At 44.6% G+C, this 11,166-nt stretch overlaps 1 protein-coding gene and 1 non-coding gene across 2 annotated transcripts in view; both read left to right on the top strand.

Annotated features, from left to right (window-relative positions):
- Window positions 1-11,166, top strand: part of TRAK1 (trafficking kinesin protein 1) — a 123,442-nt gene that overhangs the window by 16,436 nt on the left and 95,840 nt on the right. The gene's annotated exons all lie outside the window — the stretch shown is intronic.
- LOC111738118 lies at window positions 2,125-2,243 on the top strand. Its single transcript, XR_002779703.1, has one exon. It is a non-coding gene; the product is annotated as a 5S ribosomal RNA (ribosomal RNA).

Here is an 11,166-nt window from a genome sequence, read left to right as displayed (position 1 = left end):
TCTTTGTCTATCTCTCTGTCATCCTCCATCTGTCTGTCTGTATTTGGTCTGGAGGGAAACCCTGGGATTCCCGTGGCCGGGTTAGTAAGTGGAGGGGGCTGGAGGAAGGACAGCAGCTGGCATTCTTGTTTTAATGTTTCCCTTCTGTTCATCCCTTCCCCACCGTCTGTGTCTCTTGCTGTCTCATCCTGAACCCCATGCCCCGCCACCCCCATATTTTGGGCCCAGGCCGATCCTGTTCTTTCTTCCATCGACACTCTCCCACCTGTGTTTCAGAAAGGTGCTCACCTTTGACTCACCGATGACTCTTCTCTCATTTTCCCCTCCTTTGCCCTTTTTGGGTTTGTTCTCCCTTTTTGTTCTTTTGCTCGCCTTTGTCAGAGGCGGTGCAGTTTGCTGGGAGTGGCAGGAGGCTTGGCTGGCAGGCCATGGGGTGCGGCCTCACAGAGCGACAGGCCCTGAGGGCTTCTGAAGTCTGGGGGAGGCAGAGTTTGTTTCTCTGTTTGCCTGATGGGAAAGAGAGATTTGTTGTGGGGGAGCAAGTGATCTGTTTTTGTGAAGATACTTAGAAAACTCTGAAGCTCTGTGGGAAGTTCAGTGGAAGCTTCTGTGACGATGGAAGTGCTTTCCATTCAAACATCTTCCGAGACCTGTAACAGGGCCTCTGCTTTACAAACGACTGGCAGTTGATTATAGAAGTGACTGGCATCGCTTCATCGTTTGTGAAAATAGTTTTAAAGATATTTCTCATTATATTATTTGTCTCGAAAATTTCTTGATGAACTCTTGAGGTTCATGCTAGACCTGGTCACTTTCCTGTTTATGTATACTTTTCTTTTTATTAGAGAATGAGGCTTTTTGGTGTGTGCGTGAGTGACGTGTGTGTGTCTTTTCGCTTTGGCTTCTGGGAATCTCAGTTACCTTAGGTTTTCATGGAGTAGCTATTCTGGTAAAACTCCGTTCTTTGCCAGCTCCCGCCTCCTTCCCTTTAATAAAGTATGTAGGTTGCTCTTCTCCTATGCTGATTCTAATAGTTCCATTGAAATCTTATTGGACATACATAGGGTTTGAGAAGAAATAAATGAATGTTGGTTCACTGCACTTTCTCACGGTGCCGTGAACTCGCTCCTGCAGGAAATCTACCCTACCCCCATACTTCAGCCTGAACAGACTGTCACTATTCTCAAGGGACAGCAGGGTGGCTTCTTAGGGTTTGGGGCCTAAAGCATGTTTGTTTTGGGGTGGAGAGGTCCAGCTGTGCCTCATAGCTTCAGCACATATGGCGTGACCTTGGGCTGGTCATCTGGCCTCTGGACCTATTTCTACATCTGTAAAATGGGGACGACAATGAGAGCCTCGGGGTTGTTGTTGTGCTCAGCGTGGTCATTCCTTTTTGGTGCCTAGTGCAGTGGTGCATGGAAGGAATTCAGTAACTATTTATAACTCATTTTTATTTATGACTCAGCGTTAATTCTCAGTTCCTGTCGAGCTGCCCCAGTCAGCCCAGTTTACAGTGGAATCTTCTAGTACAGAACTTGCCCATCATTCTCTTCTGGCATTTCGCTGTCTGTCACCTTGGCTTCTGAATTCTGGAAGTGAGGAGCCACGTTTTGGATCACCCACTGGGCATACCTCTTGCCTCATGTAAATGAGGATCACTGCATATTTTGTGTTTGGAGTCTCTAAGTTTCCCAGACTTCTGTCCTGGGAAACAGACTGGACCCATACTGATAGGTGCTGTGCTCTGGGAGGGCCCGCAGGGGTCTGACTTTAAACTGCAGTTGCCTTGAGATAATCATGCTAAGCGAAATAAGCCAGACAGAAAAAGTTGAAAATCACATGATATCACTTATATGTGGGATATAAACCTAAAAGCAACAAATGAACAGGGCAAACAAACAGAGACTCACAGACATGGACTATAGACTAGTGGTTACCAGAGGGGAGGGGGTGGGGGGAGAGGGGAGGTAGATGGGGTAAAGGGGATCAAATTTGTGGTGACAGAAAGAAATCTAACTATGGGAGGTGTAAATATATATATGCCTTACCATTAAAGTGTACAGCTGAAACTTATTGATTTCCTTAACCAATGTCACCATAGAAATGAAATAAAATAAAATTTAAGTCTATGGCCATGCCACCCTGAACAAACCCGATCCCGTCTGATCTCGGAAGCTAAGCAGGGTCGGGTCTGGTTAGTACTTGGATGGGAGACCACCTAGGCAGACCAGGTGCTGTAGGCGTAAAAAATAAAAAATAAGAGATTGTAAGCCGACAAGGTCCTTGCAATCTGTGAGGTCAACCAAGGGTTGCCTCGCCTAAAAAAATTAAAATTAAAAAATAATGATAATAAATAAATAAACTGCAGTCATGCTGGCAGCTGCCTCGACACAGGGGGGCCTGTGAGCATTCGGTTTCCAGAGGAATATCTCTGAGAACTTTGCTTTCCTTTACAACTTTCTTTCCCCCTTCTCCCTCTCCCCACTTCTTCCCCTCCTTCCCCCACCTCTTTCTTTCTGAATTCTTAGATGGCACTGAGCGGGAAGGGAGAGGAACTGAAGACAAGTGGGAGGCCTGGGGTCTGTGCGTCTGGAGGGGAGAGAACCAACCCCTGAGGGCGAGAGAGAGAGAGGGAAGGAGCGAGAACACGCAGAGAACCACCAGCTCGCCCTCTGGGCCACTGGAAGCTGCACGCAAGGCAGTTGCATCCTACTTTACTGCTCCGCTGAGAGGCTGTCTCAGACCTGATCCAGCCCACCTCGCGTCCTGCCCTGCCACCCCCTGCACTGTGTCTGAGAAGGACACCAAGTGCCTAGCGTGGCAGGTCCTCTGAGGATGGGCGTCCATGGCATTCCAGGGCTCTCCCTCAGTCTCACTGTGCTCTGTGAGTTCCCCTATAACTCTGGGAGCCCGGCCGCAGGGCAGAATAAGGGGCACAGTTGGTTTCATCCAGAATTGCATTTTGTCCCGTGAGTGCCAAGAAAGTACCGTGGAGAGTCGAGGGAGGGTAGTTGAAGCAATGGTCTGTGGGATTCCAGCTGATGGAAAGGGGGTGATAGAAATGGAGAGGTCCATGGGTGGGGGTCATGGTCAGGGTGGGGGCCTCTGAACCACAGGTTTCAGAGGCAGCCCAGGTATGGCTGGCAGAGATGGAGCGGGAGGTCCAGGAATTGGGAGGGCGAGGAATTGGATGGTGTCTAGCTTGGGAGTGGTGACAACAGCCTGGCTGACTGCAAGCCTGATGTCACAGGTCTAGAAGGACAGAGAAGTGGACAGATGAGCGTAAGCAAGGGGCAGCATGAGCCTCAAGTGAGCCAGGATTTTAAAAGATGGAAGAAAACAAACCGGACGTGGCCGGAGGAGCCAGAGAACACCGACGCCACCTCAAGCCCCCAAGTGAGCCAGCTCAGGGCAGGACGCAAATCTTCGTTTTCTAGAAGTTTTTCAACCCTAGTTGGTTTTTGATCTCTATGTTAGAACATGCGTGTGGGCCAAACTGAATCTCCTTAGTGGGAGAGAAAAACGGTCTTGCTCCTTAATGGTTGAAAAGATGACGCTACATATATATATATATATATATATATATATATATATATATATATATATATATATATATATGTATGTATGTATGTATATATATATTTTTTTTTTTTGGTATAGAACAAACCTCATAACAGACGATTCAGGTTGTTGTAACTGCAGGTTTGAATCCCATTGCTCGTTATTTCCACCTCTGTTTCTCTCTGTTTATGTGGGGGTTCATGGTGAGTAGAAATGGGAAGGAGCAAATCTGAGTTTGAGGCAGAGCCTGCAAGTCTTCTGGTGCCCCCTCTGCTTCCCTTCCCAGGACCAGGCAGGAGGGAGTGGGCCTGTCCAGGTGCGCATGCAGCACCACCTAGTGGGCCAGGGAGGTGCTAGCAACAGGAGCAGCAGCCTTAACCTTGAGACCAGAATCCTGGAACACCTATGGTTTGCCGGTTTTGAAAGAGATTGAGGAGTTGGAGATTCTGACGGATGAGGCGGATAACTTCAGTTGTGCAGAACAAAAGAAATCCCCGCCCCCAACTCAATCTTCTCTCCAGCCTTGATCCATTTACCTTTATTTCATTCTACCTCATCTGCTGTTTCCCGGAACTAATTCTAGAAGTTGTTTTTGGAAGAGAGCACGTTATGAGAGCCAAACGTGGTCATGTCTTTCTTGCTTAGACTATTTCATAGGGCATCTTGATGACAGTGTGATTTCAGTCCCTCATGATGAACTTTATTCTTCTAGCTATCAGCGGTGGTACTTTACATGATTTAAATTAGATGTGTATCAGTCAGATTTTGAAGGAGAAATGTTGGGTAACAAACAGCTCCCAAATCCATAGTGGCTGCTGCAATGTTTATTACCTGCTTGTGGTTGTAGGTCACCTGAGGATCGCCTGGCCTTCATTTCAGGTCTGTGCCACTTGTCTCTCGTTGGAGGATTTCGGCTAAAGGGACAGTGGCTGTTTCTGGGCCATACACCTCTCTTGGCAGAGGACAAGAGCTCAAGAGGACAAACTCAGCCACACAGGGACATTCAGAGCCTCTGGTTGGGCAGGCAGTACGTTAGGTCCAGTTGCATTCCACTTGCCAAAGCAAGGTCTGTGGCCTGGCTCAAAGTCACAGAGTTACGAGATGACATTTCGTTCAGGTGACCCTTAGCAAGGGTGGGGAGTGAAGGAAGAATGGTGGACCAAGTGGACAGCCTAGATTTTAGAAGATCCTCAGGTGACAGGAGTGGCCTTGAATGGCTGGTATACACAGGTGGTTTTCAGGAAAGTCTCCGGTGTCAGTGACCTCTAGGCCCTCTGTTTACGCTCTTAGCCCTGCTGGACTAGAGAATCGGGGTGGGTGTGGGTGGGAGAGGAAGGATGTGGGCTTTTATGGCCTGGAGCAAGGGTCGGCAGACTTTTCCGTAAAGGGCCAGAGAATAAATATTTTAGATTTGCAGGTTGCATGGTCTCTGTCACAGCTATTTACCTCTGCTGTTGTAACTGAAAGCAGCCATAGTTAATCCCTTAGGAATGGGTCCAGCTGTTTTATTTATAATCACAGGCAGGGGCTGGATTTCACTATGGGCCGTGGTTTGTGAACTCTTGGCCTAGACCTTCAAGGATTGATCTGTATTAGGATATCAACTTAGCAACAAGAGAGAAATATCCCTTTTTAGTTGGGATAAATTCAAAAAAAATTCAAAGGGCTCTTGGTGAGTCCAGTAGTACCTCACCCACTTAGCACGAGTAAGTTGTAAACAGATGCCCTATATCACTGAATTCCTTAGGCGGCTAACACTTACTGTCTCTAAGCATGAAATCTCATTTTGCTTAACCCATATTCAGTAGCAATGTCTGAAAAAGGTATTAGGAGCTCCTTGGGCTTTCCAAATAGATGACGTGGAAGGCAATTCACCTTTCTGGTGGATTCTGATTTTTCTTTCATGAATAGTGTTTCTGTTTTCCAGAGATTTAGCCAGGTTACTAAAGAAAGTAGGTGTGTTCAACGGGCCCGTCTTCACATTCCTTATAGTTGCATTTATGTGTGCGTGTGAGTGTGCCCGCTTCATTAAGATATAATTCACATACCATGTAATTTCCCCATATAAAGTGCATAATTTGATGGTGTTTAGTATCTTCACCGGGTCGTGCAATGTTCAGTAAATTTTGGGAACATTTTTATCACCCCAAAAGACTCTGTAGTGGTCACACCCTAATCTTCTCCCGTCTCCCCCAATGTGGATGCATTTTTAATAAGCTTAGAAAAAGTCACCTCTTGGTTTCTGCTGCCCTTGTTTTTCTTGGCTCCGAAAGGCTCACCGTTGCCTATGAGAACAGAGCAAGGGACCTTCACAAGTGGCCATCGTGCTAGTCAAGTGTACTTAGAATAGACACTTTCATTGCTACTGACACTTGTGTATTGTCTTACGTCACTGGATAACATAGTTTTAACATTTTCCCTTTATGATAGCTTTGTATTTCTTCATTAGTATCCTTCTTTGTAGGAGGTTGTCCTTTGTAATTTTCTACATTTTGAATTTATGTTGGTTTGAAGCCTGGCCGAGTAACATGGAATCACGCCAGGTTTTATTTCTTTGATCAGTTTTGTTTAACCGTTTATTATCTGGCCGTAGATAATAATTTTTTTTTTGGATGAGTTGGAAATTTTTTAATATTTAGGTGATTTCATTTGCCGTTTTGAAAAAGTAACCATTGTTCATTTATAAACAGAATTTCCTGTTCGGGGAAATAATTTCAATTAACAATAAGACAGTTGACTGCTTTGAATGATGGAGGCACAGTAAGCATTGTGGTCTCTCAAAATTTTATTCTATTAATAAAATAAAGTTTTCTCGATTTAGCATTTCACTCTTTAGCTCAGAGTTCACTCCCTGATGCTCACTGCCTTCCATTGTCCCCTAGTAAGAGCTAACTTTGGGGAGAAGAGGACAGGTGGGCCCTGAACTCAGGCTGCCTCAAAGCCTTAGCTAGTCTAACTACAAATACTAAGTATAAGTGTTTCCAGAAAATAGAAAGCAAGTGTAGATGTAAAAAGTTAATAATTTGAAAACAGGAAACTGGATCTGAACTCTCCCGCTTATTGGAGCAACAAAACCCAAGAGAGATTGTGAGATGAAATATAAGTAAGTTGTCCCATTTTTGCTCTGGATAATGAGAGAAATACAGATTAACTTCCAAAAATTTAAAGATCACTACCTGTATCAGCAAGGATTAGGTTTGGCTGCATAGAACAGTCTCTTCATTTCATAGGACTGATTTTTCTCTCACATGAAAGAGGTTCAGAGGGAGGCTCTGTAGTGCTGGTACAGCCCCGCCCGCCCTCGGGGGCCCAGGCTCCTCTGTCCTTCAGTTCCAGTAATTGTGGTTTTCATCCTTAAGGTCACCTCATGGTCTAAAAAGGCTGCTGAAGCTTCAGCCATCACGTTCAAGTTCCAAGCTGTAGAAAGGTAGCCTTTGGAAAAGCCTCACATACTACTGCTGCTTTCTCACTGGCCAGAACTCAACCCCGTGATTACACACATTGCTGCAGAAATGCAATCGTCCCAGGGGGCTTAGGACTTTGATACTAAGGAAAGTGGAAGAGTATGGAAAGTGAGAAGTCACTAGCAATGCCTGCCATGCCTCCTTGACCAGAATTAAAGATCTGACACGGACCTCTGAAATCAGTGTTCCCTCATCTTTCACATATGACTCACACAAGAAAATTATGTTATTTGCATAGCACGAGGGCTAAATGGTGATGGTAGCACATAGCTGGAGGCCACTCTGGACTGGAACCTTCCATTTTCAGCACCGTTTGAGGAAGCTCTGTCCTAAATCACTAGAAGAAAAAGAAATCTGGAATGTTCTGCAAAACCAATGGCTGCCAAGCAGTGACACCTCAAGAAAGTGGAGCCACCAGGAGGCGTGACAGAAATATGACCATATGCTCCTGTTTGAAGAGAAAGTCTCAGAATGGGTCAAAAGCAAAGCTCTAGCTATGTGCTGTGTCTTAGGAAGTCTCAAAGCAAAGTACTCGAGAGTAGAAGTTGGGAATAGGAGGAAATTTTAGAGAAAGGAGAGTTCTGAGGAGGAATTATTTAATCAGTGAGACCGGGGGATCGTGGGCCAGAGGCAGCATGGATGTGAGCACAGCTGTGGCTGCTGGGTCCAGGCTGAGTTAGAAAACCAGGTCCACTGCTTACTAGTAACTGGTATGGGTCCAGTTATTCAGCCTCTCTGTGCCTTAGTTTCTCCTTCTGTAAAACAGGGATGGTAATATTCTCCACTCTGAGAGCTCCAGTCTTAGAATTAAACAAGATAGCGGGCATAAATGTTTGGCGATGGCTGCAGCGCATAAATGTTTGCATTGTATTGCTGTCGTTTGTTATTATAAAAAGTAAACTGGATTCCTAGAAAACTCTTTCAAACCCAAGAATGTCCAGATGATTCAGAGAGATAATGTCAGGATTGCAGACATAAAAATGCCAGAAGTAAATATTGCTGGGTGTTTTAATAACCTTGAGATGGCAGAGGCCATCCTAAGCTTGACATCAAGGCTGGAATATGAAGATGGATCAGTTTGACTATACAACAGTTAAACTTTATATGGGCAGTCTTGCTATAACACAGTATATTTAGTCCTGAAAAACTTGTGTTCTGAAAATTGAAATAACAGGAGTTATGCCACTTTGTAACCAGGACACTAACAAAAACTGTACATTGGGAAATAATGTGACTTTAACTCCAGGCTCTGCTCCCTGTGGCTGGAGCCACACAAACATTGCAGGGGAAAGGCTGTGAGGCATGCAGGGGGAGGGGGCTGTAAGCCTCAGGGGTTCCAGTTAAGGTGGGCACAGGAGAAAGTGTCACCCTAGCAAACCAGAAACCATGCAAGGCTGGGGTGCACCTCCCAGGGATGGCCCCACCTGCAGAGCTTATTTTAAACTTCTTTAAGGCTGAAAGGGCTCCGTCCTGCATAGCACAAAAGCCAAAGGGTTTTTTCCTTTCTGTCGAAGTTTGAAGTTATTCTCCTATTTGACTCCCCGTGCCCAGGAATAATTGTATGTGAGTCAAATCGATGTCCATGTCACACTGACATCACACCCCTCCTTACCAATGGCATATGAGCTTGTAGTAGGAAGTCTTACTTTCTACTGTGTGGGGAAAATATGACCCATGAGTAGGGTTGCATGTCAAGCGACAAGCTGGGGAAGATAATGGCAATAGATTTGATAGATAAATTGTTAATATAAAGCTTTGTTATGGATCAATAATTAGGAATTGAGTAGCTCCAGAGATAAACGAGAAAAAAGACATGTATAATCAACTTGTAAAAGAACTACAAATGGCCAATATGTCTATGAAGATGTTCAGTATTAAATTAAGAAATAAGTGCAAATAGTAAGATCAATTTTATCATTAATAAAAAAATATTCAAATAATATCAAGCAAGATGCCAATGGTTGTCAGATTGGCAAAATCGAAAAAGTTTAATGAAACGATATAGTGAGAAATTCTTGTATGACCTGTGGGATATGAATTGGTATGCCGACCTCGAAGTCAGTTTGGTAATAGGAATATACATTTTTCACTGCAATTTTCAGTTTTAGGAATTGTAAGAGAACAATTGGACATGTTTGAAGAGATTCAGTAAAGAGGGATATTTATCTCAGTCTTCTTTAATCACGAAAGTGTGAAATGTTTGTGAATAAGGGATTGGGCCACTGAATTGTAGTAAATACTGAAAATGGAATACTATGCAGCCTTTAAAAAGGAGATGGATCCAAATTTATTGTCATGGAGAGATGTCTGTGACGTATGGATAATATAATCAGTGGTTATTCCAAGGCATAGATGGAGGAGAGAGAAATAAAAGTGAAGGGAACAGAAATGAGATTTTTAAAGTGGTTTTGGAATTAATGACTTTCAGACTTTTTTCTTCCTCTTCCTCTTCTATCTATGGCAAGCTTACCTGTGAAATGCTCTGTGGGTTCTGATCCCATGTCTGTGAAGTAATAGAAGTGTGAGCTGGCAGGATGATCTGTACCAACCTCTTGACTTGTTTTGTTTCAAAATATTTTTAATGTTTAAACTTTGAATTAATTTTAAACTTAGAGATGTGTTGCAAATCTCGTACAACTCAAATTTCCCAAATATTTAACATTTTACCACATTTGTTTCATCATTTCTCTCTCCTTACCTTCATCTTTTGTGAGTAAATTACAGATATATCTTGATCTGCTATCTTTAAAAATTCAGTGGATAGTTCTTAAAGACAAGAACTTGCCCTTATATAACCATAGTATAATTTTCAAAATCAGGAAACTGACGTGGACACAGTACTATTATCGAAAGCATAGTCCTTATTCAGATTTGTCAGTTGTCCCACTGATGTCCCACTCGAAAGCAAAGTTTCTCAGCCTTAGCCCTGGTGACATTGTAAATCTGATAATTCTCTGTCACAGGGATTCTTCTGTACACCGTAGGATGTACAGAAGCATCCCTGGCCTCTATCCACTGGGTGCCAGTAGCACCCCCTCCTAGTTGTGACATCTGAAAATGTCTTCAGGCATTGTCACATGCCCCTTACAGGGCAAAACCAGGGAGAATCACAGCTTTGTAGCAAAAGAGAAACAAACCACAACTATTTTCCTGGTTCAAGATCCAGTCCAGGATCCCATGTTACATTTTGTCTGGCTCAGCCTTTGCCTCTTACAGGTGGAGTGTAAGCCCTGCCATTTGACAGGCAGGCCTTTGAGGCCCAGGGAGGTTATTTTAGAGCAGAAGAGAGAGCAGCAGGTCTCACCTTGTGCAGTGTGTGATGAGAGGTGTCATTTTGGTGAAAGCCCCAGGCCTCCTGCAGAAGTCCCATGAGAGTCTTCACCTTCCTGCTCGGTGTTTGTGGGGGGTTGGCCTCCACAGCGCAAGAGGTGCCTGTTAAGAACCAGATTCCTTCCTCACTTTATTCTGCAGCATTTATTATCTGCTCTGTAGCCTGAGCAGACCTCGTCTTGTCCTCCTGGAGCTCTAGTCCAGTGGAAGAGACAGCTGGTGATCACCGAATCAGGGACGACAAATTGTGGTTGGTAGAAAATGCTGGAAGCCAAGAGAGAGGATACCTTTGAGGTTTGCCTTGGCCCAGGTGTTCTAGAAAGGTGGCCCGGAGGAAGTTCCGCTGTCTGGGATCTGAGAGCAGAGGGGTGGTTGACGGGTGAAGGAAAAGAGAAGCGTTTAAGGCAGAAGGCCCGGCATGAGCGAAGGCTTGGAGGCAGGAAGGAGCCGGTGCATCTCAGGGTGGAAAGATGAGCAGCATGGGTGGGAGGCACAGAGCCTCATGCAGGAAGACGTGGTGAGCACGTGCATGTGTGTGTGTGCGTGTGCAAGTGCGTGCGTGCACGCACAAGCGGTTTAAAGAAAAGGAGTCAGCTGATGATCACGGAGAGGTAGGCAGTGTTTATCTCCTAGTAAAACCAATTCAAATCAACAGTAACACTTCTCAGTTTTAGGGCGTTTTTTGGAGGTTTAACTCTGAGCTGGACTTACACCCATTCATTTTCCATTTAAAAATGGAATATATGTCTGTACAGTTCTCGCTGTGTGTCTTAGGATCCGAATCCCTCTAACCTGTAACGTAGCATCGGCT

This window comes from Pteropus vampyrus, unplaced genomic scaffold (assembly GCF_000151845.1).
Source record: "Pteropus vampyrus isolate Shadow unplaced genomic scaffold, Pvam_2.0 Scaffold35, whole genome shotgun sequence".
In the NCBI taxonomy this organism is placed as follows: Eukaryota; Metazoa; Chordata; class Mammalia; order Chiroptera; family Pteropodidae; genus Pteropus; species Pteropus vampyrus.
The sequence above is the reverse complement of the archived record's forward strand: the minus strand, read 5'-3'. Positions and strand labels throughout refer to the sequence as shown.